Below are 26,777 nucleotides of genomic sequence, written 5' to 3'. Positions count from 1 at the left end.
TGAAACAAAATAGGGACAAATAAAAATTTTAAAGTGTTACAAATCTTAATTTTGACACAATTGTAAACCATTTTCTGAGGAAGTACAAAGCAACATGGAAAGGCAGAATAGAAGCCAGATATGGTTGTGCACACCTTTAATCTCACAGCTCGAGGGAGGCTGAGACAGGAGGATTACAGTTTCAGAGCGAGCCTCAGCAGTTTAGCAAAGAGCTCTAAGCAACTTGATGAGAATCTGTCTCAAAACAAAAATTTTAAAAAGGGATGGGGATGTGACTCAATGGTTAAGTGTCTAAGGGTTCAATCCCTGATACCAAAAAAGAAAAAAGCATAGCCTGGTAGACTTTACTTCAGTTTCATTTCTACCAGGGCCAGAGTCTTGGCCTCTGTCTCAGTTTTGTTTGTTGTTATTATTGTTGTTCACTTATCTGCTAAATGAGGATAGCATTGGGTCCTGAGATTTTAATAATGATTAAATAACATTATTTGGGGGGAACTATATGTCATAAATCAGAATCTTAATAAATATTAGTTGAATCCAGATCAAATTTTCATAGGTTGGAAACAGTTTTTTTTTAAAACTTTTTTTTCAGTTTTTTAACTGAAACTTTTTGTTTGTTCGTTTGTTTAGTATGGGGATTGAACCAAGAGGTGCTTTACCACTAAACTGCATCCCCAGGCCATTTTTTATTTTGAGACAGGGTTTTCCTAAGTTTCTGAGGCTGGTCTTGAACTTGAGATCCCCCTGCCTTAGTCTCCTGAGTCATTGTGATTAAATTTTTGTTCCTTCAAGATATGCAATTCCTGTAGCTAAGTTGTTATAGTTTTTTCCTATTTGTTAGGAATATGATGCAAGGCACTCTGAATTCAGACATCTGATTGATAAAGGCCTAATGAATGCAACAAATATGCTCCCTCTGGAGATGAAGGCTTCAGAGGCCTCTGAGCCTCCACGTTGCCTCTTCACCAGTACATAGCATCCACATCAAGAGGAAGGTGTTTTCCCAGGCACCAAAGCAGAAACATAAAGCACATTTTCCTACAGAAACTGTGATATGAATAGGATCATTTTGTCATATTTTTTCTCCTAAAATTACCATAATTAAACAATTGCAAATTAAACAAGTATACTTTATATCATATAACAAAGGGACCTCACCTAGATCTTCCTAGTTTATGGATATCTGTAGTCTCCTTGCCCTTCATTCTGAGCCAGCAATTTGAAAAAGGCAAACTTAATTCAACCTGTTTCATTTCCAAGCCAACAAACTAGATACCCAGGTGATCTGTTAATGAAGCAGTATTGTTGCTTTAATTTTTTTACTGGATTAATGAAGAACCATAGAAGTTTTTTTTTTTTTAAATTTTTCATACTCATATGTAGTTTTGGAGAATGAAAAACTTAAAAAACAATAGACAGTGGAGGGGAAAAGAAACTTTGGGCAGAGTGCTAGAGTAACTTATAAAAAAAGTATCATGTCCACTTTCCCTCTTTTTCTAAAAGTATGTCTTTTAGGACATAAGTTTTTAATCTGAGACTTTTTCTTGAGTCTCACTGTAAATGGATTTAAATCCATTTTATATTAATGAAATTGCGAAGAATGCTGACAGTTAAGGCTTATCCAAACATTTTCTCTCAAGTATTCTCTTAGCAAGAAAATTATTTAAAAGTAGAGATATGTAAGTTTGATGTATGCTCATGTTGGGAGGTGGTGCAATGCTAATACTTCCCAAAGGTATTATTTATGATGAAGATGTATTATGATGTGGCTCTGATACAAAGCTCTGTAAATTATAAAAACATGTTATTATTTTTAAATTATTCATAGAAAGGACATTTGAGAGGAAATGAGGAAACCTGGATCTTGGGCAATCTTCTGTCACTGACTCTGACCTTCAGAAATCAACCTTTATGTTCTGTGTTCTCTACATCTTGAAAAGGAAGGCCACAGTTTCAAGGATTGATCTGGTTCCTTCTAGCTATAAATTTCTATTTATAGCTATTTATTGTTATTAAAATTTGAGATAATATTAGTCATGCTCTATCTAAAATGATTGTTTATATTGCAAACTGTTGTTTTTAAAATATACAAAAAATACATTCTTGTTTCTTTTTCCTTAAGTGTGTATGTTTAGTGAACTATATTTCTTTTCCAGACTTCATTTTGAGAAAGAAAACCTTTTCTTAATTTAATCTTCCACCCTTCTCAGTTCCTGCTATCTCTACTTCATTAGGCCTACCCTTTCCCCAAAACCCATTCCCAGTCCTACACCCACACTTCAACACTGATAATCAAAGAAATCTGTATAGTATTAGAGGTACCCTGACAAATTTGCGGGTACTGCTTTCTCTCTGCAGTAGCAATAGACTTGATGCTTTGCAGCTATATTATGAAAATGTAAGTCAAAAGAAATAAATGCCTGCATAATTGACCCGAGAAGTATGATTTACAGCATAACAGTATACTGGGAAGTGTCATTGGTTCATTTTTACACACTTACCTGCTTTCCACCTTTTCGTCCATGTTTTGTTCAAAAATTAATTATATCCACAATTTAGTTTCATACCTACTACAAATATTGGTCTTAATACAGATATGTCATTTACATATACTTAACTTTTTAAAAAAATATATGTTTTAGTTGTAGTTGGGCACAATACCTTTATTTTATTTTATTTTATTTTAATGTGGTGCTGAGGCTTGAACCAAGGGCCTCACACGTGCTAGGCGAGCACTCTACTGCTGAGCCACAAGCCAGCCCTATAATTAACTTTTTTACTGATACATTTCATTTTCCAAACATTACTACTGTGTAATGAAAACACATTGTGGGCAGTATGTGAACAAAAACACACTATCTCACTGTTTTAGTCTGCATTTTTGCTATTGTGAATAAAAGATATGACCAGAACAATTTAAAAGGAGCAAAAATTTATTTAGGGCTTACATTTCAGAGGTCTTAGTCCATAGAAGGCTGGCTCCATGCCTCCAGGCTTGAGATGAGGCTGAACATTATGGCAGGAGAGTGCAGCAGAGGGAAAGGAATCACAGCATGACCAGAAAGCAGAGAGACTCCACCTCCAGATACAAAATATATGCCCTGTATCCACGCCCCCAGTGAGCCACTTCCTCCAGCCACCCCAACTGCCTCCAGTTACCACTCAGTTAATGGCATCAGGGATTGTATTAAAGCTATAACCCAATCATTTCTCCTCCAAACATTGTTGCCTTGTCACATATGTGAGATTTTGGAGTGGTATGGAGCAGTCCCCAAAAAAGGAAGTTGTAAGTTCAAGTCACAAGACTACTAAGAGGAGGGACCAAGAAAGGATTTAGACAGCTAAGGAAAAATTCAAAATTTTTTACTAAGTTTTACTTATATGAGGAATTATCCATTCAAAGTATGTTTGAATCTTCCAAATGACTTTAAACCATACTTAAAAAGAAAAAAAAATCACTACCTTCAAGTTAAAAATAGGAATGTTTCTATTTGCTGAAGGAATAGCTAGGCTATTGGGGTGATGCTTCATATAGTTGATCCTGGTTATTATCCTTGCTATAGTTTGGGCCATTGCAGGGATCTGTAAGGACATTTCTTCAAAGAGATCATAGACTGATATTGTTTGAACATATCTTTGTCCCTTGTATCCAAGAACCTGGCTCATATATTTTTTTTAACATTCAATTTGAGAATTTGAAAACTGCCTTTCTACTGATAATACTTAGCTATTTTTAGCATACCTTCTGCTTGAAGATAAACTATTTTGTCAAAATTTTGCCCACATTCAGAGTGTCATCATCACCACTGTAATGATTATGTGTGCCTAATGATTTTGCTTTTATAGTAATGTGAATGCTCTGTACACATGCTCGTAGAGCCCCTTTCTTTTTTGTGCACATCAGCCTTCCAAGGGCCAGCTCCTGCATGTAAGCTATAAGATTGCCTTTGAGTTCCTGGAAGCCACTGGAAAAAGACATTAAGCAGTGAATGATTGGCAAACTTTGCCTTGTAAATACCCCAGCTTCCTTGGCCCTGGCTTAAGCAATTCTTAAGACATGTCTTGCAGCATGTGCCAAAATTTTCCCCATGGAATTAAGCTTCAGTTGACCTTCATGGTAGCTAGCTTAATAATATGCCCTATATTAGCTGCTGGTGCTTCTCTTATCACATTTCCACCCTCCTTCTAGTTTTTCTGAACTTCCCAAATAAATGTGTTGACTCATCCCTTGTGTCAGGGTCTGTTTCTGGGGAACCTAAAATAAGACAGCTGGGTGATTATTTATTTTATACTGTTATGATAAATTATTGAAAAAATTGACAACTATTTGGTATAATAGATTACTTTCCACATTTTATAGCCCAAAAGGATTAAAATTACCAACCATTAAATACCAGTAAGAGTTACCAAAGGTATGTGAATAAAAGGGTCTTACATGATCATCTTTTTAGTAAAATTCTAAACGCAATTTTAAAATACTAAAATCAATATGAGTAGTAAAGTCCTGACACTGGAAGTAAGGAAAAATGTATGTTTACCAAAAAAAAAAAAAAGTATGTCTTTCTAACAAAGTGTTTACCGAGATCTGTGTTCTAAAATAAAACCTTAATACCCTTAAAATACTCAAACATAAATGTTTAGGAGCAGTTAAAATTGAAAACAATAAAAATGGTAAAGAAGTAAGATCCTAAGACTAAAACCTAATATTCAGAGATGTAATGTACCAAATAAACTAATAAAATATGTAACAGCTACCTTGATACTAAAAGAAGATGTAATAAAATGGCCAAATGAAAGTATTAAGAGCAATCTAAATATACTAAGAGCATTATAATGAAAATCATTGTAGCACACCAAAATATAAATTTTAAAAATAAGTCTTTCAAAGCCGGAAATGGTCACAGGGCACTCAAAATCTTAGTGTAAAAGAAAAATCAGATGTAATCTTAAGAATAAGGGCATCCTGGAGAAGGCTGAGAGCTTAACCCCTTCGAAGCAAATAAGCCTGTTCTCTTCATCTCTGGGGAAGGTTCCAAGCAAGAGCATAGTTACTGGCAATAGATCAGTTTTAGAAGCCCAAGCCAGTACCAGACTAAGGTTGGTAGGCCAAAACCAATTTGAAACTATGTTAAAAAATAAAAAAGCTCTTCCTCTGAAAAAAAACAGAGATCAAGCCAATGTCAGGGATCCCAGGTCCTGCTGTATTTTTCATCCTCTACATAATAGTCTGTAAAAGCTGATGATATATATGTAGATTAGAAAAGGAAAGGTAACTTCTCAGGAACATTAACTGTGATGAAACTTGGATAACATTTAAAACCTTTGACAATAGGCATTTTACTTTATATCTTCATAAGCCTTGTCTGTTTCAGCTTGCTTTTTCTCTAGCCACTGTATGTAAGATAAATCCAGTATACCTTTTTTGTCTTTTGCTCAGCTTGACCAGTTTTGTCTTTATCACACATGGAGAAGCTATCATGTATTTACTAAAATGACTTTATTATTTAAAAATCTTAGCATTTTACCATTCACAGAACTCCAATGCCAGTATCATATTGGGATTAGGAAGGGACTTACAACACAATTATCTGGGTCCCATCCTGGTTCTACCACTAAATAGTGGCGTGACCTATAGCATTTTAGTTGACCTGTTTCCCTTAATTCCCTCATCTGTTAAGTGAGGATGGTAAAAGCATATTAACTATAAAACATTGTTTGAGGACTAAATAACTTAAATATGCAGTGTTTAGAATAGTGCCTGGTGAATAGAAATGTGCGCTTTCTCTCTCTCTCTCTCTCTCTCTCTCTCTATATATATATATATATATGTATGTGTGTGTGTGTATACACACACATTTTTTATGTGGTACAGGGTGTTGAAACCAGGGCCTCTAACCATCCCCAGCTTAATGTATGTTAATTTTTTCATGTCAAGAATAGTATATTCTGGGTAAAATTAGAAATTAGAATTTGTAAAATTATTATGATACAATAATAACATTTATGTAGTGATTATCATGGGGAAATGCATTCTAGTTATTACACTTAAGTCTTCAAAAATCAACCTTGAAACATCATGATTTTTTTCCATATTTTTTATTGACACATTATAGTTGTACATGACAGCTTGACCAAATTATGTTACATGCATGTATAAGAAGCAACCGAAACCACTAATATTTATCATCTTGTGTCTTTTTTTTTTAAATTTTTTAATTTTTTATTGTGGGTTGTTCAAAACATTACAAATTTCTTGACATATCATATTCCACACTTTGATTCAAGTGGGTTATGAACTCCCACCTTCACCCCATACACAGATTGCAGAATCACATCAGTTACACATCCATTGATTTACAAATTGCCATACTAGTGTCTGTTGTGCTCTGCTGCCTTTCCCATCCTCCACCCTCCCCCCTCCCCACCTCTCCCCTCCCCTCCCCTCCTCTCTCTCTACCTCCTTGTGTCTTTTTTTTTTATTAAAAAAAATTGAATTACAGATTTTAGGTAATGAAAATATTGTTTCTTCACCCACTTGTAATACACTATATCAGAATTAAGCTGATTACACTGTTAATTCTAATACTTTGCATTTGAATCATGAAATTACCAATATTTGACATTTTTTACAATAAAAAGATAAGCCTCATCTGACACAACCCTGTGTATAGGCATACATTGCCAAAATATTGGTTACTTTGAATGTAATTTGTTTTTATTATTTTCTCTAGGTATGAATTGAATATTTCATTTTATATTTGCCTCAATTGCTATGGTTAGGTATTCTCTGTAGTAGCCAGCCAATGAATAGATATTTTACATATTTTATATTCAATATTGACTGAAAATGAACCCACCATACTGTTTCACTTCCACATATTGTTTTGTGATTTCTTTACCAAGTTAAAACTCTATTATATATATTTAAATGGGGTACATTTTATTATAGTATCTTTTATATCTGTCAACAGTATCTATAGCTATATGCTCAATAGTAAGAAATCATTGGAAGACCATAGCATTAAAAATGATAGCCTTATAGGGAACTTTTAGTTTTTGATTAATTTTAAGCAGTAAAGCTATTTGTGAGAGATGGTATTGTGACTTAAGTCACTCATTTAGACCAAAATGGCTGACAACATGTGGTTTAAACATTTGAATAGTTACTTTTATGCATGTTGGTTCAGTTCTTTATAAACACAGAGAGATTGACCAAGTATCTGGAAATACTTCACATTTTATTTCTATAGCTTTTGAAATTCTAAAGCTATAAAATTTAAAATAATATTCCTTTTTTGCATCTCAAAAAAATGTTAACAGGACAGTCCTGTCATAAAAAGTATGATAAACAAGAGTCATGCAGAAATATTTAAGGTTTACACTTACTCATATTCAGATTTCATTTTTATTTCTCAGTCATCTAACACCATCAATAAGATCCTCCTCTTTTTTTATTCCTGTAGATAATTAGTGTAATCCAGATAAAATGGTTTACTTTTGCATTAGTGTGTTTTTTCTCTATTAAGACTTCATTATTCAGAAGGTTAACATAATATTGAGCTATTCTTGGTAGAATTTGAAATATTGGTCTCATTTGGTGAAAGATAGTTGTTTCCAGAAATGATAAAATCAGGCATTTTTGCTGGCTCACAGAATTCCTTACATAATATGATTTCTTTTACTGTTATAAGTGTTTGAACTAAAATTTTGCAGAAAGTCAGAGCCTGGTGTTTTCCCCCAAGTGCTATCTGTTTTGACACTCAAAGACATTAACTGACCTCCTTTTCCAACACCACTGAGGATAATCCCATACTCCATTTTTCTGTGTATTTGCATTTTTTCTGCTTCCCATTTTATTTTTTCAGTGTGTTGACATGTCAGAACTTATATATACTTCTTGCATTTCTCCCTACTACTTTTTATGCCTATTAGAAATTACAGTAGATTTTGTATGGATTATACAGGAACTTATCTACCTCCCTACCTACCTTTCTTTCTTTCACATTCCTTTCTTTTATAACTTCATATTTTCCCAGCATGCAGCTACTTGGTTGTTTGGTTTTTGTTTTCTGTCAGTGTAATGGTTGGATATGTGGTGTCCCCCAAAAGTCCATGTGTGAGAATGCAAGAATGGTCAGAGGCAAAATGATTATTAAGCAATGGCTTTAGCCCCTGATACAGATTAACTGGGTGGTAATTGTAGGCATTTGAGGTGTGGCTAGAGGAGGTAGGTCACTGAGGTTATGCCTTTAGGGTTTTTATTGTGTACCTGGTGAGAGGAGTTCTCTGTCTTCTTCCTGATGGCCATTAAATTTGTCATTATAATAGTGTTTTGCCTTATGGTACTAGTGTTTTATGGGTCTAAAAATACCATTACCATTAACATATAGAAGTACCTACTTTCCTCCACCACACTCTTCCACCATGATATTCTGCCTCATCTGGAACCAAAGCAATAGAGTTGGCCATCTGTGGACTGAGCTCTCTTTAACTTTTCCACCTCTAAAAATGTTTTTATCTGAGTCTTTTGGTTACAGCAACAAAAAATATTACTGAAATAGTCAGCCATGTTGGCAAATAAAATTTTAAAAAAATCATCTCTTGAAGATTTATTTCCAATAATAAGAGTTCGTCTTTTTCTGTGTATTGTTGGCTTAGTGTAATCCAGATAAATACTTGAGGGGCAGTAACTTAAATAGTCACTTTGGCTAAAAGATGAGCCTCATCACCAGATGTCCTTTAGTGTAACATTCAACAATAGATGAGGGTGTGAAAAAATGTAAAGGGTGAGTTTGGTGAACATTTGCAGCTGTAAGGATGGTTGCATAGGAGTAACATCAAAATATACATTTATGTGACTTACATACCGGAGCTACTAAGAATTTCACTATGACACTTGGTAACTTGAAGAAATCCTCAGAGAAGAACCTGCTCTATTTTAGAAAGAGATGTCCCAAAGAACAGGTATCAGCAAGGAGAAGAATATGCTTGATTTCAAATCCCTTCATTATCAGAAGCTTTCCAGGTAGATTAAGTAAATTAGGGATTTGTGGGATTCACTGAGGCATGTAAACAAAGTAGTCTAAAACTAATTTCAGATAATCTTAAATTTATTTAACTCTTCTTACATATTATAAAAAGATTGTTTTTATCTCATTTTCAATGTCATAAATACTGTAAGAAAGGGGTTAATATTACAGAACATTTTTAGTATGATTTGACCTTTACATGTAAGCAATTTATATGCTACATTTTTTTAATTTATAGCTTTGTTTTATAAAGCTATTCCTTTTGATACTCCAAAAGAATAGTTTGTAGGTACATACTTTTTAAAAATGTATTTATTTAAAATTTTCTATAAGCTAATTCAAATGTATCTTCCCTCTAGTTTTCCCTCAAATTAACAAATACTAATTAGTTAATATTATCAACTTCATTGATTTTGTTTTTATAATGGAAGCATCTTCTAAAAAGACTTTCTGAGATCTGATATTATCTGCTTTAATTTCTACAATATCCTAGTCATTTTTTCATTTCCATACATTGCAATTACTTTTTGACCTAGTATCATTTTTGCTACCAAAATGTAAATAAGCATTATGCTTTATATTTTGAATCTGATGTTGTTTTTTGTTGTTGCTGTTGTTATTGTTGTTTTAAGGATTTGAAGTATATTTAGAATAGCTCGATGAAATTTGTCATTATAATAGTGTTTTGCTTTACAGTACTAGTGTTTTATGGGCCTAAAAATACCGTTACCATTAACATATTTGACACTATTGTGGCCCTTCCTTAGGACTTCCTAATTTTTGTCAGTCAAAACAAAAGTATCTCTCACTTTCTCTGCTTCTCTCTCTCTCTCTCTCTCTCTCTCTCTCTCTCTCTCTCTCTCTCATCTCAGTTCTTCATTTCTTTATCTTACTTTCTTAACTCAGCATCATAGTCTCATTTTCTCTTTCATCATCAACAAGAAATCTTGTGCTTGAGCTAAAGAATTCTTTTGCGGTTTTTAAATTTGCTAACTTTTTTGTTTTGTCATGTTAGCCTTCCAACAATTTATAATACTTATTTTTAACTCTCTATTTAGCTAAAAATATTAGTTAATAGTATATTGATGCTTATATTTTGCCATGTTGCTTTAGAATTTTTTTTTTTTTTTTACAGTTCATGATATCCTATTAAATGATTATAATTTCAGTTTTGTGCCTCTAAGAGGGGGCACTATAGCTTTGGTGTTTAATTTGTGTGCGCCTTTGCTTTCTTGTTTGCTTATACAGTTTCTAGTGACTAAAATCTTGGAGTTGGAAGGGACCTTTAAGGTTATCATGATTCAGGGAATTTAAATATACCCTCTGATGCTTAAATTCCTTCTTTGATACCCTTGTCTCTTCTCTAGTAATTGTATTTATATTTTTAGCAAAATCCTAAATAGTATAATTAGCAGTGGTTGTCACTATTGAATTTCTTCTCTTCTTTTTCCTTTTATGTAGAACTTTCTAGCATAAAAAATATTTAATTTCTAGCATTCTGGAAATGTAGATAATTCCCTTTGATGATCATATGACAAAAAAATGTGATGTTTGGTTAAAAACTGAAGATGATGTCAATGATTGTAATTTTTTAAGGAAGCCATAAAAAAGAGCTTGCTGCTCATGGCATTTGCAGATAAATGGTTGGAGTTAGAGAAGATAATGCTAAGTGAAGTTAGCCAATCCCCCCAAAAAACAAATGCCGAATGTTTTCTCTGATATAAGAAGGCCAATTCATAGGGGGGCAGGGAAGGGGAGTATGGGAGAAATAGATGAACTCTAGATAAGGCAGAGGGGTGGGAGGGGAAGGGAGGGGGTAGGAAGTTAGCAAGGATGGTGGAATGTGATGGACATCATTATCCAAAGTATATGTATGAATACACGAATTGGTGTGAATATACTTTGTATAAAACTAGAGATATGAAAAATTGTGCTGTATATGTGTAATAAGAATTGTAATGCATTCCGCTATCATTTATTTTTAAAACATCAATTTAAAATTTTTTAAAAAAGAGGTTGCTGCTGTAGGAAAAGGGAACCTGGAATTTCAAACTGTGTTCCATTGAAAAGAGATTTGCTGTTAGAAATGTATAAGAGAAACCAATGAGTCAGGACTCAAGAGTGACTAAAAAAGAACTTGAGAATATATGAAAAAGCATTTACATAATCCTAATTATAAGCTTAAAAGGATGCAAACATTTGGATGGAGGAGATAGCAAGGTCACTGACATATGTATATATATAAATATATATAAAATATTATTCCAAATAATTTTATAAGTATTTCTGTGAAACTGCCCTAGAAAAATATCTGAAAAGTTCTAGTGAACAGGAAAGAATAAATGGAAATGATTACTAAAGTTAAGATACATGAATTGTTATTGATCATGTCTCATTTGCTATCCCTTCTGAAATTTTTGTTTCAGTGACTCTAAACCTATTAACATGGACTTTCATGTTCATTCATCTCAATTCCCAATCCTTTTTTATTTGTAATATATTCAGCTTTTCATTCTTAAGTTTTGAATTAATAATTTTCAAAAATATTATTTTTGAAGTCAGGTAGAGTCTATATAGAATTAAAGAATGAGTAACTAGCCCATTCACTGGGTCCCAACCTTATTAGCTCATTAATTGTCTCTCATGTCAGCAAACCCAAGAAGATAACAAGGCTAAAAGTGAATTTATTATGGCCATAATGTTAAAATGTATTATCTTGCTAGTATATTTGGCAAAATATTGTACTTCTTTCTCTCTGAGAAAGCTCTGAAGGTATTTGCATATAATTACATACAGAAATCACTAGTATTCCCTAAGTAATTCAGAACCAAATTCATTATTTATTCCAGCTTAAGAGATACCCTCTACAGATTCAGTGAACACTTTTAGGAAATGCTAATAGGAAAAAAAAAAACGGAGAAAAATGCTTTTATTTTACTTTCTCCAATAAAAATATTTCATTTCCTATTACTACTTTAGTTAACCCTGAGTGGTGTTAACTTTCATAGATAGAATTTCAGTTTCTCTGCACTTTAAATATATAAAAAGTTAGATCATCTGGACATGTTACTGAAGTTAGGTCATATGGACATGTTGAAAGAAAGCTAAAGAAAAATCTTATGGTGGACAGGATTTAAAATTTCCTTTGAGTCTTTGTTCTTGAAAGTGATTTAGGGATACCTAATAAAGGACTCTTCTGTTCTTTACCACAAAAATATAAATATTGCATTAAAACCATAAAAAATAATTCAAGGTCCATTAGAAGAGTAATTTGGAATATAAATACTAATGCTCTTAATTGGTACTAAACAATGACTTGAATCTCCACAAACTAAAATTTATCTGATATAAAAACAGTTGAAAAAAGAAATCTTTCATGGATAACATGATTAGAGGTCTTGTTATGCTGAAGAAATATGAAATCTTTTAAAAAACAAACATAGGCTAAAAATATTTTTAATTCTTTGAATGTTTGATTTCTGTTGAAATAAAGAACCTGAGATTTTATTTTATCTTACAATTTTTTGCTATGAGCTGTTTCCATTCAACCAAGTCTGCAATCTTTGAATTAGAAATTTTTTTTAAAGTAGCTCATTGGATCAAAATGAATGGAATCTTAAGAGATGTGGAAGTTGCATACTTAATAATGATATGAAAACAAATCACCAGGCTGGGTTTGTGGCTCAGTGGTAGAGTGCTTGCCTAGCAGGTGTAAGGGAGGCACTGGGTTTGATCCTCAGCACCACATAAAAATAAATATTGTATCCATCAAAAAAAAATCATGTGTAAAAATTTGTTTACATATAGACCAATAGCTAAGAGAAGTTAAAAAAAAAAAGCATTATTTTTTCTTATCCAAATAGCCATAATTTAAAATTGGGATTGTAATAGTATTTTAAGATAGCATACTTTCCTAAGGGAATTGATAACATGCTAAAACCACAAATTTACATCTCAATGGCAAATAATTTTTAATGTGATTAGGCACATAAAACAATACATTCACAAGTTAGACTAAGGTTTTTAAAATAAACCTTTAGTATCACAGAGGCTTTATTACATTGTTTACATTGCACAGAAAAAACAGAATGTATATAGAACTAAATGGAGACTTCAAAGACATTTTTTTTTTTTTGCCAGGAAGAAAAAGTTAGAAGTGAAGCATCTTGGCATTCCCTTTGCAGATGAGAAAAACCTTGCAAAGAGTTAGTGGGTGTAAACCAAAACTTGCTACAAAGATATGTTAATGAGGCTTCTAGAGCTGTGGGAGATTTTAATTTATTTAATGGGTCCTTCTGGAAATACCTTTGTTAATTTTACTGTGGGACCTTGGGCAAGTTACCTACCTCTCTCCAGTTTCTTTAAGCATAAACTTTAGATGAGAATAACACTTCTTAGGATTGTTCTCAATAAATGTAAGCTAGTAATGATGAATTGAAATGTAAGGAAGAAGTTTTAACAATTTATATGAAACTTTGGTGGTAATTAATCATAGTATACACAAACTTATATTTTTTAATTGTTAGAAAATAATGTAATAGATTGATTTTTTTCTGATGTAGAGCATTATGTGTAATTTACAAAGCCATTGGTTCCTATTAAAATACATAGGGAAAAAATTAGTTATAAAATATATTGATTTTAACTTGCCAGAAAACCAGAGACCATTAGGAGTGCAGTCATGCAAAGAAATAATAATTTCCAAACTAGGTAAGGAAGATAAGTGGTAAAATTTAGTAGTCTTTTAGTTATACAGGTCACCATAATTGTTATGTATAGCAAAGTCTCAGGTAGCTTTGTTTATTAAAATTATCTTTTTCTGATGGGATCTTAAAAGGTATATATATGAGAATATATTATATTTCTTACAAAATATTTATGGACCTGTTTATAAGATTTTTCAAAACTAAAATGTTAACAGCCTTTTTAATGTTAGTGTACATGTGTTCTAGAGGAAAATGTTTCAAGACGTTTTCTATAAAAATTTTGCCTTTTGTATTTCAGTAGGAAAAAATGATATTATAGAAGTGTATCCCAATTCCCCATGCCACCATGAATTTTAAAATTTAAATTCTGAAGCTTTGAGGTCATATCTCTAGTTATAAATGAGGTTTAAAATGAGTTATAAATGAGGTTTTTAAGTATTGCATTATAGTATTGCATTAAGTATTGCATTTTTAAGTATTGCATTATAGAATATAGCCTAGTTTTCTATTTCTATTTCTATTTTTACTGATTATCTACTACACCATTTACTTATGAGGGTAGCAGGGCTTACAAAGTCTATAATTTGTAAACATTATTTTAGTTTTTCTACATTGAATTATTGCCAAAGTTATGTTTACTTTCTGTTCAAAAATCATTGCTAAACCAGTAGGTTTGGTGATTATCTTTTAAGTTTAGAAATGTAACTTTTAGACATCAAGTAAAAAAAGTAGAGACCAATATCTTTGATATACATAGATGCAGCAATCCTTAATAAAACATTAGTAAATCACATTCAGTAGCACATTAAAAAGATATTAAATACACCATGCTCAAGTGGGTTTTAGCCCAGAGATGCAAGTTTGCTTCAAAATATGCAAATCAATTAATAAAATTCACCTCATAAGTATAACTCAGAACAATAATCATATGATCATCTCAATAGATGGAGAAAAGGCCTCTAATAAAATCCAGCAAATATTTATGTTTAAAATGTTGGAGAAACTAAGGATAGAAAGAACTCACCTCAACATTATGAAGACTATACATGACAAACCCAAAGCGAACATAATACTGAATGGAGAAAGATTGAAAAAATTTCCTGTAAAATCAGTATTAAGGCAATGATGTCCACTCTCACCACTCCTTTTCAATATTTTTTTTTTTTTGAAACTCTAGCCCTAGAAATCAGACAAGAAATTAAAGGGATATAAATGAAAACAGGTCAAATTATCTGTTACTGCTAATGACATGTTCCCATATCTAGAAGACTCAGGAAACTACCTGAAGTTAAATGATTTCAGGAAAGTAGCAGAATACAAGCTCAATAGCATACATCAATAACTTTCCTATACCCCAACATCAGTTGTGCTGAGAAAAAAATGAAGAAAACTACTCCATTCACAATAACCTCAAAAAAAAAAAAAGAAAGAAAGAAATCCAACAACAAAAACCTTGGGAATTAATCTAACCATGGAAGTAAAATCTCTTTACAATGAAAATTATAGAACACTGAAGTAAGAAATTGAAGAAAACCTTAAAGATGGAAAGTTATTCCATGTTCTAGAATAGGCAGAATTAATATTATCAAAATGGCCATATTATCCAAAGTGGTATATAGATTCAATGCAAACCCAATCAAAATATCCATGACATTCTTCACAGAACTAGAAAAAAAAATAGTCCTGAAATTCATTTTGAAGAAAAAAAGCCCAGAATAGCCAAAGCAATCTTAAGCAAGAAGAGTGATGCTAGAGAGATCATAATGCCTAATCTCGTATTACAGAGCTATAGTAACAATAGACACAAAGAACAGTGGAATAGAAGATACAGAGACAAACCCACATACTTACAGGCATCTGATTCTTGACAAAGGTGCCAAAAATATATATTGGAGAAAAGATATCTTTTTTAGCAAATGGTGCTGGCAAAACTGGATATCCATATATAGAAGAGTGAAACTAGTTCCCTATCTTTCACCCTGCACCAAAGTAAAATCAAAATAATCAAAGACTTAGGAATTCGACCAGAAACTTTGCAGCCTCTAAAAGAAAGAATATATCAGTACTCCAACATATCGGTGCCAGCATCAACTTTATTAACAAAATATGTAGCTCAAGAAGTAAAACTAAGAATCGGTAAGTGGGATGGCTTCAAATTTAAAAGTTTCTGCACAGCAAAGGAAATGATTAAGAGCATGAAGAGGGCCTACAGAAAGGGAGAAAATCTTTGTAGCTGCTCTTCTGATAGGGTATTAATATCCAGGATATTATAAAGAACTCAAAAAGCTTAACACCAAAAAATAAAATAAATAAATAAAAACCAATAAATGAACAAAAGAACTAAACAAGCATTTCTCAAAACAAGAACAGATGGCCAACAAATTTATTTTTAAAATGTTCAACATCTCTAGAAATCAGGGAAATGCAAATCAAAACTGCATACAATGTCATCTCACTCCAGTCAGAATGGCCATTATTAAGAATACAAATAATAATAAATATTGGAAAGAATTTGGGGAGAAGGTACACTCATACATTGTTGATATGACTGAAAATTATTCCAGTCAGTCTGGAAAACAGTATAGAAATTCCTTCAAAAACTGGGAATGACACCACCATATGACCATGCTATCCCATTACTTGGTCTTTGTACAAAAGAATTCAAATTGGCATACTCTAGTGATATAGCTACCTTAATGTTTATAGCAGAGCAATTCACACTTGTCAAATAATGAAACCAAACCAGATGCCTTTCAATGTGATAGATTAAGAAAATGTGGTATATGTAACACATGGAGTTTTACTCAGCCATGAAGATCGAAATTATGGTATTTGCCAATAAATGAATAAAGAACATCGTGCTAAGTGAAATAAGCCAAACTAAGAAAATTAAGGGTTGAATGTTTTCTATAATATATAGAAACTAGAGCAAAATAAGGGGAAAGGGGACAGGGTCAGATATCATAAAGATATAGAGATCAGTGGAGTAGAAGGAGATCGAGAAATAGGAAAGACGGACCAGAAAGAGGAGGAAATGTGGAATGGATTTGACAAGATTACACTATGTGCTTGTTTAAGTATACCACAGGGAGTTCCACCTTTATGTATATCTATAAACACCAATTGACAATAAATAAACAAATGAGTGAAAGGAAGACCAGTAGAGTAGAGGAAGTAGAATAGGGTGAAGGAGAAGGGGAGAAAAAGGAGGAATACTGGGGATTGAAGTGGAATAAATTAAATTCCATTCATGTATGATTTGGTCAAAATGAATCCAACTATTATGTATAACTCTAATTTACTAATGAAAGAAAGAAAACTAAAAGAAGAAATATAAAATTAAAAGTCAAAAACTGTTTTTATAAATGCAAATAATGAGTCTAGTAATAGCTTTCACAAATGCTTAGAACACTGTTTTTACAAGAAGAATAGACGCGGGGTTTTTTGTTCTTGTTTTGGGGGTACTGGGGATTGAACTCAAGGACACTCAACCAGTGAGCCACATCCCCAACCCTATTTTATATTTTATTTAGAGACATGGTCTCACTGAGTTGCTTAGCACCTTTTCTTTGCTGATGCTGGCTTTGAACTCGAAATCCTCCTGTCTCAGCTTCCCACTGGGATTACAGGTGTGTGTTACCATGCCTGGCTAGTAGACCTGTTTTATAAAAACCAAGGATACCTGTAAAAAAAAAAAAAAAGAGAGAGAGAGAATCTGTGACCTCAGACTATTTCTCACAAATCAGAATCTCTGGGTATGTCACTTGAAGGTCTATATTTTGAAGTACCACATTTAGTCCTTAAATGTCTTATAGTGAGATTTCCTGCAACTACCAATTAGATCATGCTTGGATCCATGTACTGTCATGTATCACATGGTTGTTGGAGTATATTTGTGTATGTTTGTGTGTGTGGTGAAATTTTTGAAGTCATTTTGTATATTTAATAGATTAACAAGTGTCAGTATCTCATAAACTTCTGTAGATGTTTTATAGAATTTAATGTCTTATTAATATGTAGAAACTAAGCCAATAGTTCCTGTGAGATTGTTTCTAAACCAGAAGAAAGGATAACCTTCCTTAATTAACTTAAAAAAAGAAAAACCTAGGTTGGTTAAAACATGCCTATAATTTCAGCGACTCTGGAGGCCACGGCAGGAGAATCTAAGTTTGAGGCCAGTCTCAGCAACTTAATGGAGCCCTAAACAGCTCAGTGAGACTGTATCTCAAAATAAAAATGGCTAGAGATGGGGCTCAGTGTTTAAGCACCTCTGGGGTCTGTCCCTGGTACCAAAAAAAAAAAGAAAAGAAAAGGAAAGAAAAACTAGGACCCGGCTCCCACTCTGTAATAATTAAATCAGAATATCTAAGAATCAACTGACTTAATTTATTTTTAAAGTGCCTCAAGTGCTTTCAGTGTATAGCTGCAGCTAAGAAATAGAAATCTACACTAGTGACCAAAAAGAACAATGACAACACTAATTCAAAAATCATTTATGTTTGGCTTGAGAATCTGTAGTACTCAAAACCATATATTAAAGATATTGCACAGTAGGGTCCCAATCCTTTTTCCTTAACTGCATTGTCAGGCAATCAAAATCGAGTTTTTGGGGCAAAGAACATTCTCTCTGAAGAATTTTCTCTTAAAAAGACCTTTTCTGCTGTTTTCCTAAGTTGGTGTAATGTGCTGAATGAGAAGTTTAAGTGATAAGGATATTCATGAGAACAGAATATTGAACTTGTTGATTTCCGTTCTGATTTTGGTTCAAATGTAATCAAGAATATATTTCTGTAATAACTTTGAACAAGGAAAGTATTTCCTATGGTGGGACAACGTTTATATAGGAGATCAGAATCTATGTATTTATAATTACATTTATTTAAAATTTTTCAAAGATTTTCTCTTGTATTTAAAATAAATGAAACTACTTATAATTCACATTTTCTTATGCTTTTTTTCTAGATGATCCTTGGAGATGTCATTTTCTGCATATATGAAATAGATCTTGAAGGGTTTATGGTTTACAGACAAAATCTTTAGAAGTTAGACACTCAAGGTAAGTAATAACTAAAGCCTCATAAGTAATTGTTAGGGTTATCTGATTATAATTTCAACTTGTAAATTTGCTTATTTTTTATAACTGGCCTAATCTAACTGACTCACATCTACATCCATTTATATTCAGAAACAATTTTTATGCCTTAATACCATCTTAACAGGAAGTATCCTATTTTGTTTATAATAACCAATTGATTAAAAATGACATGTTGTTATGGAGGGAGAAAACCAACTATAAATAATAATTGAAGTAGCTTCAATGAAACCCATGAGCACATTTTACAGAGTATAACTTGAAAAAATAAAACAAATCTACTGTCATCCACTGTTTTCTTTTTCTTTTATATATATATATATATATATATATATATATATATGTTATTATAATATTAATTATTATATATATGTGTGGACACAGTACCTTTATTTTATTTTTATGTGGTGCTGAGGATCGAACCAATTGCCTCATGCATGCCAGGCGAGTGAGTGCTCTACTACTGATCCACAATCCCAGCCCCTTGTTTTCCTTTTAATGTATTTAATCAGTTCCTTTTAACACATTAAGAGTTTGTTCTTTACCTACTCCAGAAAACCCTGTCATGGTTTCATGTACTCATGGTACCTATGATACCAGACCCCTTTTCATTATTTCATGACTTTCCTCACCTGGCATATCCTGTCACTCCGTGTGTTCTGTCATGCCTTCTGTGATTGCTTATATGCTTTCATTACTATACATTTCAGACTACATTTTGATAACATTTCAAGTGTGATACAAGGGGTACAAACCTCATAAAAGTTACTTTAAATGATTGTTTGCCAGATGGGGACAATGAAAGTCCAGAAAGTATGTGGCCTATAAATGGGACACTCCTATTCAGCTCTAGGATTCTTGCTGAGTGGAAATGAGAGGCTGCAAAATCAAACCTTATTTTCTTTTCCCAAAGAAACCAGAAGTTTGGATTTTAAAACCTTAATATTTCAATAACAGTGTAAGATTTTGTCTTTGAAAAAATCCAATTTTGCCACTGTGTGAACCCAGTAAAACAGTTTATGGCCTCTGGTGCAGTTTCTTTTTTCCTTTGTTCTATTTTTCTTTATTCTTTTAGAGTACAAGTACTTCAAGTCTATTTTATTCCTCTTTAATTTATGGTTATCAGCTTAGTGATTTTGCTACTTTTCTGTGATGAATTTTATTGTCAGAAATTATTTTATTTTAAAAAATAAGTCATATTACTTATTTCTAATTTATTTCCATAGTTATATATTGTAAATTGGTTACTTGGAACAGCTATTTAATTGTTTTTTGAATTATAATGATTAGATAAGTCTAAATCAGATCCTTCTGATACAAAAAAATGTAATGGACCTTTTTGCACAGAGAGGAAATATAGTTTATCACACTTCTCAGTTCATGGCACACTGTTATTATTGGTCATGAAAATCATCTCAGATTCTCTTACTCCCATCTCCAGTAGTTTCCTCTGACCATAGGAAACCATTTTCATATGATTTTCTAAAATAATATCAATTATAGCATTCTTTTTTGCTTATATATTCATGTAAGTATTATTGTATATTTTAGGGTATCTTTTTTATTTATTTTTTAATTTTAGTTGTCAATACCTTTATTTTTTTTTTAGTGTGGTGCTGAGAATCGAACCTAGGGCCTCGCATGCGCTAGGTGAGCACTCTACCACTGCACCACGACCCTAGCCCCTATTTTACAATATCTTTATATGAAAAATGTCAAATTAATAAAAATAAAATAGAATAATATTATGAAATGTCATGTGCCTATCTTTCAACTTCAACAGTTGTCCTCTAGCAGTTGAGTATGTCTCACCCATCTGTCCCCTTTTCCCTCCCCAATTTTTATACCTAAAATGTAAATATGCAAAGTGGTATTGTTCCTCCTCTGAAATTGCATATTCATATTCTTTATTTATTTTTTTCACTTGGGTCCCTGTATCTTGATTAATATGTTGTAGGTATTTGTTATATAAGCTAGATATTAATTTCCTGATATTTTTAGATATGAAAAAAAGTCTCCATGCTTCAACTTTTTAATTTTATGCGTTATACTTTTTAAATAAACACCCAGCTTTTGAATATTAAATTAATTGTACTGTATCTCAGTCTGTTTTCTATTTTATTTAACATTATGTTTAAACATTTATTTATGTTTCTGTGTTTACATTGCTTATAATGGCTGCATAGTATTTTATGGTTGATAGCTGTCCTGTTTTAACTGTCCATTTTCCCCAGTGAATATCACCCAAGTTGTTTCCAGTTCCCTGTGTCACAAACAATACCATTGATGAACATGCTCATACTTATCCTATCATGGGACTTTGCAAGGATTTCTTTGGAATATATTCCCAGAAGCAGAATTGCTAGATGATGGGATATATGTTTATGCGTAAATTGACAAAATCCTATCAGATGTTCCCGCAGAGAAATGGTTCAGTCCATACTCCTGGTAGCCTCTTCATTCCTGCAAACCATTAGCATTATCTAGCTCTGTTTTGTTTTCAGTCTAATATGTGTAATTTTATAACTCATTGTTTTGAGTTCTTTTATCACTATTGAGTTTGAGTCTCTCTTTATACATTTGTCTGCTTTTTAAGGCTTCTTCTGAAATTGCTTATTTATATTCTTTATACATTTTTTTATCTGGGTTCCTATATCTTGATTATTATGTTGTAGGAATTTGCTATATAAGTTAAATATTAATTTCCTGTTAGTTGAGATATAAAACAAATGTATTTCCATCCTTAAACTTTTAAATTTTGTGCATCATGCTCTTTAAATATTAAGAACCAGTTCAGAAAACTCAGTAGCATTTCTGTGACAGCAATAGATATAAAAATATTTTAATTAAATATATAAACTATATATAGTTTATATATTTAATTAAAATATTTTTTAATATTTTAACTATATATAGTTTATATATAGCATATTATATTATATATATATATATTATTTTATATATATTATATATATATAAACTCAGTAGCATTTCTGTGACAGCAATAGATATAAAAATATTTTAATTAAATATATAAACTATATATAGTTTATATATATAGCATATTATATTATATTATATATTATTATATTATATATATAGCATATTATATATGATACTGAGTTTTTTGAAGTGGTTCTTAATTCCAGCAACATTGCTGAACCCTAGTAGTAGTAGTAGTAGTAGTATAGTAATAATACCAGGGATTGAACCCAGGGGTGTTTAATCACTGAGCCACGTCACCAGCCCTTTTTATATTTTAAGACAGAGTCTCTCTAAGTTCCATAGGGCCTCACTAGGTAGTTGAGGCTGGCTTTGAACTCGCAATCCTCCTGCCTCAGCCTGCCAAGTTGCTGAGATTACAGGTCTGTACCACCACACCCAGCTGAAATCTTATTCTTTTTTTTTTTTTTTTTAATTTTTTATTGTTGGCTGTTCAAAACATTACATAGTTCTTGATATATTTCACACTTTGATTCAAGTGGGTTATGAGCTCCCATTTTTACCCCATATACAGATTGCAGAATCACATCGGTTACACATCCATTGATTTACATATTGCCATACTAGTGTCTGTTGTGTTCTGCTGCCTTTCCCATCCTCTACTATCCCCCCTCCCCTCCCCTCCCCTCCCCTCCCCTCCCCTCCCCTCCCCTCTTCTCTCTCTGCCCCCTCTACTGACATTCATTTGTCCCCCTTGTATTATTTTTCCCTTTCCCCTCACTTCCTCTTGTATGTACTTTTGTATAACTCTGAGGGTCTCCTTCCATTTCCATGCAATTTCCCTTCTCTCTCCCTTTCCCTCCCACCTCTCATCCCTGTTTAATGTTAATCTTCTTCTCATGCTCTTCGACCCTACTCTGTTCTTAGTTACTCTCCTTATATCAAAGAAGACATTTGGCATTTGTTTTTTAGGGATTGGCTAGCTTCACTTAGCATAATCTGCTCTAATGCCATCCATTTCCCTGTAAATTCTATGATTTTGTCATTTTTTAATGCAGAGTAATACTCCATTGTGTATAAATGCCACATTTTTTTATCCATTCATCTATTGAAGGGCATCTAGGTTGGTTCCACAGTCTTGCTATTGTGAATTGTGCTGCTATGAACATCGATGTAGCAGTGTCCCTGTAGCATGCTCTTTTTAGGTCTTTAGGGAATAGACCCAGAAGGGGAATAATGGATTATTCTTTTTGCCAAGAGAGATGAATTATATCACTTTGTAAATAATGACAGTTTTTTTTCCACCTTTCCCATCATAATACCCCATTTTTTTTTCTTTTCTCTATTCTTTTGGTTAGTTTCTTTGGAACTATTTTGCAGTAGTAGTGTAATTGAAGCATCTTCATCTCATGATTTCTCAGTTAATTATAATATTCAATGAAGTTTTTTATATGTAACTTTTACCTAATTAAGAAAGGTTCTTCTATTTCTAGTTCGTTAAACAGTCTTATTATAAATAGCTCTTGCATCTCATCAAATGTTTTATGATACATACATTCAAATAAAATAATTATATGTTATTTATCTTATGATGCATTAATGTTGTGAGTTGTGGATAGAACTTCTAATGTTAAATTATTTATACATTTTTTAGCTTACATCATGATGTATTACTTAATCATGATGTATTATTTTTATGCATTGTGTGCTTTGTTAAGAAATATTGAGAATTTTGAAATCTACATACTTAAGTGACATGCACTATAATTTTGTTTCTTGCGCGGTATAATAATTAAGATGACATTAACCTTATAAAATGAGATGGGCAGGTTTTGCTCTTTTTCTGTTCCTGGAATAACTTTAAAAGGTAGGAATTTACAATTTATTTAATATGTCTTATAACTCAGAGATAAAACTACGGCATATTTGTGAAATAGATGTCTTTGACTACTATATTCATCTTTAGTGCTTATTGTTCTATTTACTTTTTTTTCTCAGCTTCTTCCACTCCCCTTTCTTTGAGTATTGATGGCAGCTGATGTTCTTTCTTCAGGAGGGTATAGCTCAGAACCAATTCCCTTTGAGTGAAAAAATTACCTAGGTGATCTCAGTGCTCACATCCAACAAAATGATCATCACCTTATGGACTGACCAGGGATTTAGTGTCCTAACCCTGACTAAGGGACTCTGATTTGCCCAATCTTGTTTGACTTAAACTCTTGGTGTCATATACCATAATTAATCTTGCACTACAATATTTTTCTGCATCTCTATAACAAGAAACAGGTTAATAATGCCCTAGATTTTCTTATATCTTTTACTGTTGTCTTGATTTGAGTTACAAGTAAAAGATAAATATTTTTAAAAATAATAAGTCGGGCATCATGTGCAAAGAAGTGTGTGGTCAAGGAAAATATTAGCAATTATCTCACCTACTCTCCTTTAGAATGTGTGCCAAATTGCAGTTAACTAGAGGATTTACACTTCATATTCTGAGTTTGAACCTGATAGCAACCATGTAACTTCAATGCAAAAATTCAAGGTATTTACACTTCAAAAAGAAAAAAAAAAAGCAGCATTATAAGCAGGACATTCACAGACACTCTAATAAAAACAGAAGGAAACGAAGAGAGTCAATAAGCATAGTTATAATTTTATACATTTGAATGTGTTTCTACCATCTTAAACGTTTCAATTTTCCCATACTTTTTTCATTACTTCTTTTTAATACTTTCTTATTAAATAACAAACCTTGATATTTATATATCTTCCCAAAAAAGATTCTTGTACATCTAACATGACTTTCTCTTTTTACTTTCTCTTACCCCTCATATTGATGTTATCTACTTTAAATTTTTAACTGCTATGCTCATATTTTCTTCTCTTTTCATTTTGTTAGCTGTTGTAAAAGACTGCCAAGATATTTTATCAGCATTACTTAATACATTTTTAAGTATCTTATTTGTTTCTATTTGAGTGTTTCATCAAAAACTATTTTCTGAGACTTTGTATGCTCAAAAATATATTATTATATCCTTACATTTGAATAAATGCATAGCAATATGTAAAATTCAGGGTTTTAAGACTTTTTTCCCTGAATATTGAAAATCTATTCTCTCTTTGTCCTATTTATCCCCATTATTTCTTCAAATATGTTCTTCCTTATATTTTTATTTGTTTGAGTTTCTAGTTACTAAAATGTTAGCAAGCCTATCCATTAGCCTTATTTTACATTTTCCTTTGTCTTCTCTTTAGTCCTAAAGATTTTCTTAAACTAGTCTTCAAATTTACTAATTTATTCCTCATTTTGATTCTACTTATCTAATCTGTAACCTTCAAGTGTATTTCTCAGAACTAATATTTCTGTTTCCCTTTTTGTCCTCCTGTTCTTACTACATTTTGTTAATTTGTTAATTTTTCTCTTTTAGTATGTTTATTAAGCTAATTTTAAAATCTTGGACCATCAGATCTGTCTGCTTCTCTTAGACTTTGTAATTCCGATATGTTTTTATTCTTTGAAAATATATGTGTTCCTTAAATGTTTTGATATTTCAACCTGTAAGGTTATTTCACCCTGGGGATATTGGCTACTCTGGCAGCTTATATAGTTCAACTGCTCATTGTTTTTCTTAGAGATGTAAGATACTAGGGAAAGACCAGCACCTAGACTGTGTCATTCTCAGTGAGCTCAACAAAATGATATCTCAGATCTGTGGATATTGAGATATTGAGAATGGAATTATTTTTCTGACTTCTTTCTCAACAGATTCATTGTTGGTACATAGGAAAGGTATTGATTTCTGTATGTTGATTTTGTAACCTGCTCCTTTGCTCTACTACTGTTTATTAGCTCTAGCAGTTCTTCTTTCCTGTTTTTATTCTTTTATTTCCTTCTTTTGCCTAATTGCTTTAGGGACTTTTAGCACCATATTAACTAGAAGTGGTAAAAATGGATATCCTTGTCTTGTCCCAGATTTTAAAGGAAATGCTTTCATTTCTTCTAAATTTACTATGAGGTTAGTTTTGGGTTTTCATATATAAGGTAGGTTCCCTGTATCCCTGGTTGTTCAATGTTCTTATCATGAATGGTTGCTAAATTTTGTCTAAGGCCTTCTCTGTGTCTATTGACATTATTAAGTAATTTTTGTCCTTAATTTTGTTTATGTGATGAATTACATTTATTAATTTGCATTTATTTAACCATCCTTGCCTCTGGAATAAAACCAAGTTGATCATGATGTACAGTCTTCTTAATCTGTTGTTGAACATGATTTGCTATTATTTTATTAAGTATTTTTGCATCTATGTTCATCAGCGATATTGGTCTATAGTTTCCTTTCCTCTATGTGTCCTTATCTGGTTTTGGTATGAGTGTGATACTGGCTTCATAGAATGAATTAGGAAGCATTCCATTCCTTTCTATTATGTGGAATAATTCGAGGATTATTGGCATTAGTTCTTCCTTAAAGATTTGGTAGAATTCATCTGAGAAACTGTCTAGTCCTGGTCTTTTCTTTGTTGAAAGGGTTTTGACTAGTGCTTCTATCTCATTGCAAATTGTTGGTTTGTTTAGGTTTTCTATGTACTATGTACTCTTAATTCAGTTTTGGCAGATTGTATTGGTTTAGAAATGATTCCATTTGTTCCAGGTTTTCCAGTTTATTGGAGTATAAATTCTCAAAATAGTCCCTTATGATCTGCTGGATTTCTGGGATGGCTGTGGTGATTTCTCCTTTTTCATCTCTAATTTTATTAATTTAGGTTTTCCCCCTTTTTCTTTGGTTAGTTTAATCAATCCTTTGTATTTTTTTTTTATTCTCGAGTTCATAAATTTCAGCTCTGAGCTTAAATATGTCCTTCCTTATACTGGTTTTGGAATTGGTTTGTTCTTCTCTTTCAAGAGGGTTGAGATGCATCATTAGGTTATTTGTTTGGGCTGATCAATCTATTTTAAAATGCAACCCTTCCCTTATCTTCCATTTTCCCCCCATAACTTAAATTTTTTAT

The 26,777-nt window shown here is 32.2% G+C and overlaps 1 protein-coding gene across 8 annotated transcripts in view; it reads left to right on the top strand.

Moving 5' to 3' along the window:
- Positions 1-26,777, top strand: part of Mbd5 (methyl-CpG binding domain protein 5) — a 409,185-nt gene that overhangs the window by 130,482 nt on the left and 251,926 nt on the right. For all 8 annotated transcript variants that reach the window (XM_071619190.1, XM_027938016.2, XM_071619187.1 and 5 more), the window contains exon 2: positions 18,698-18,791. The gene's annotated coding sequence lies outside the window, so the exon portion shown is untranslated. The remainder of the gene's footprint in view (positions 1-18,697; positions 18,792-26,777) is intronic.

The sequence above is a fragment of the Marmota flaviventris genome, chromosome 11, assembly GCF_047511675.1.
Source record: "Marmota flaviventris isolate mMarFla1 chromosome 11, mMarFla1.hap1, whole genome shotgun sequence".
NCBI classification, from domain to species: domain Eukaryota; kingdom Metazoa; phylum Chordata; class Mammalia; order Rodentia; family Sciuridae; genus Marmota; species Marmota flaviventris.
This window is presented reverse-complemented; position numbering and strand designations above follow the sequence as displayed.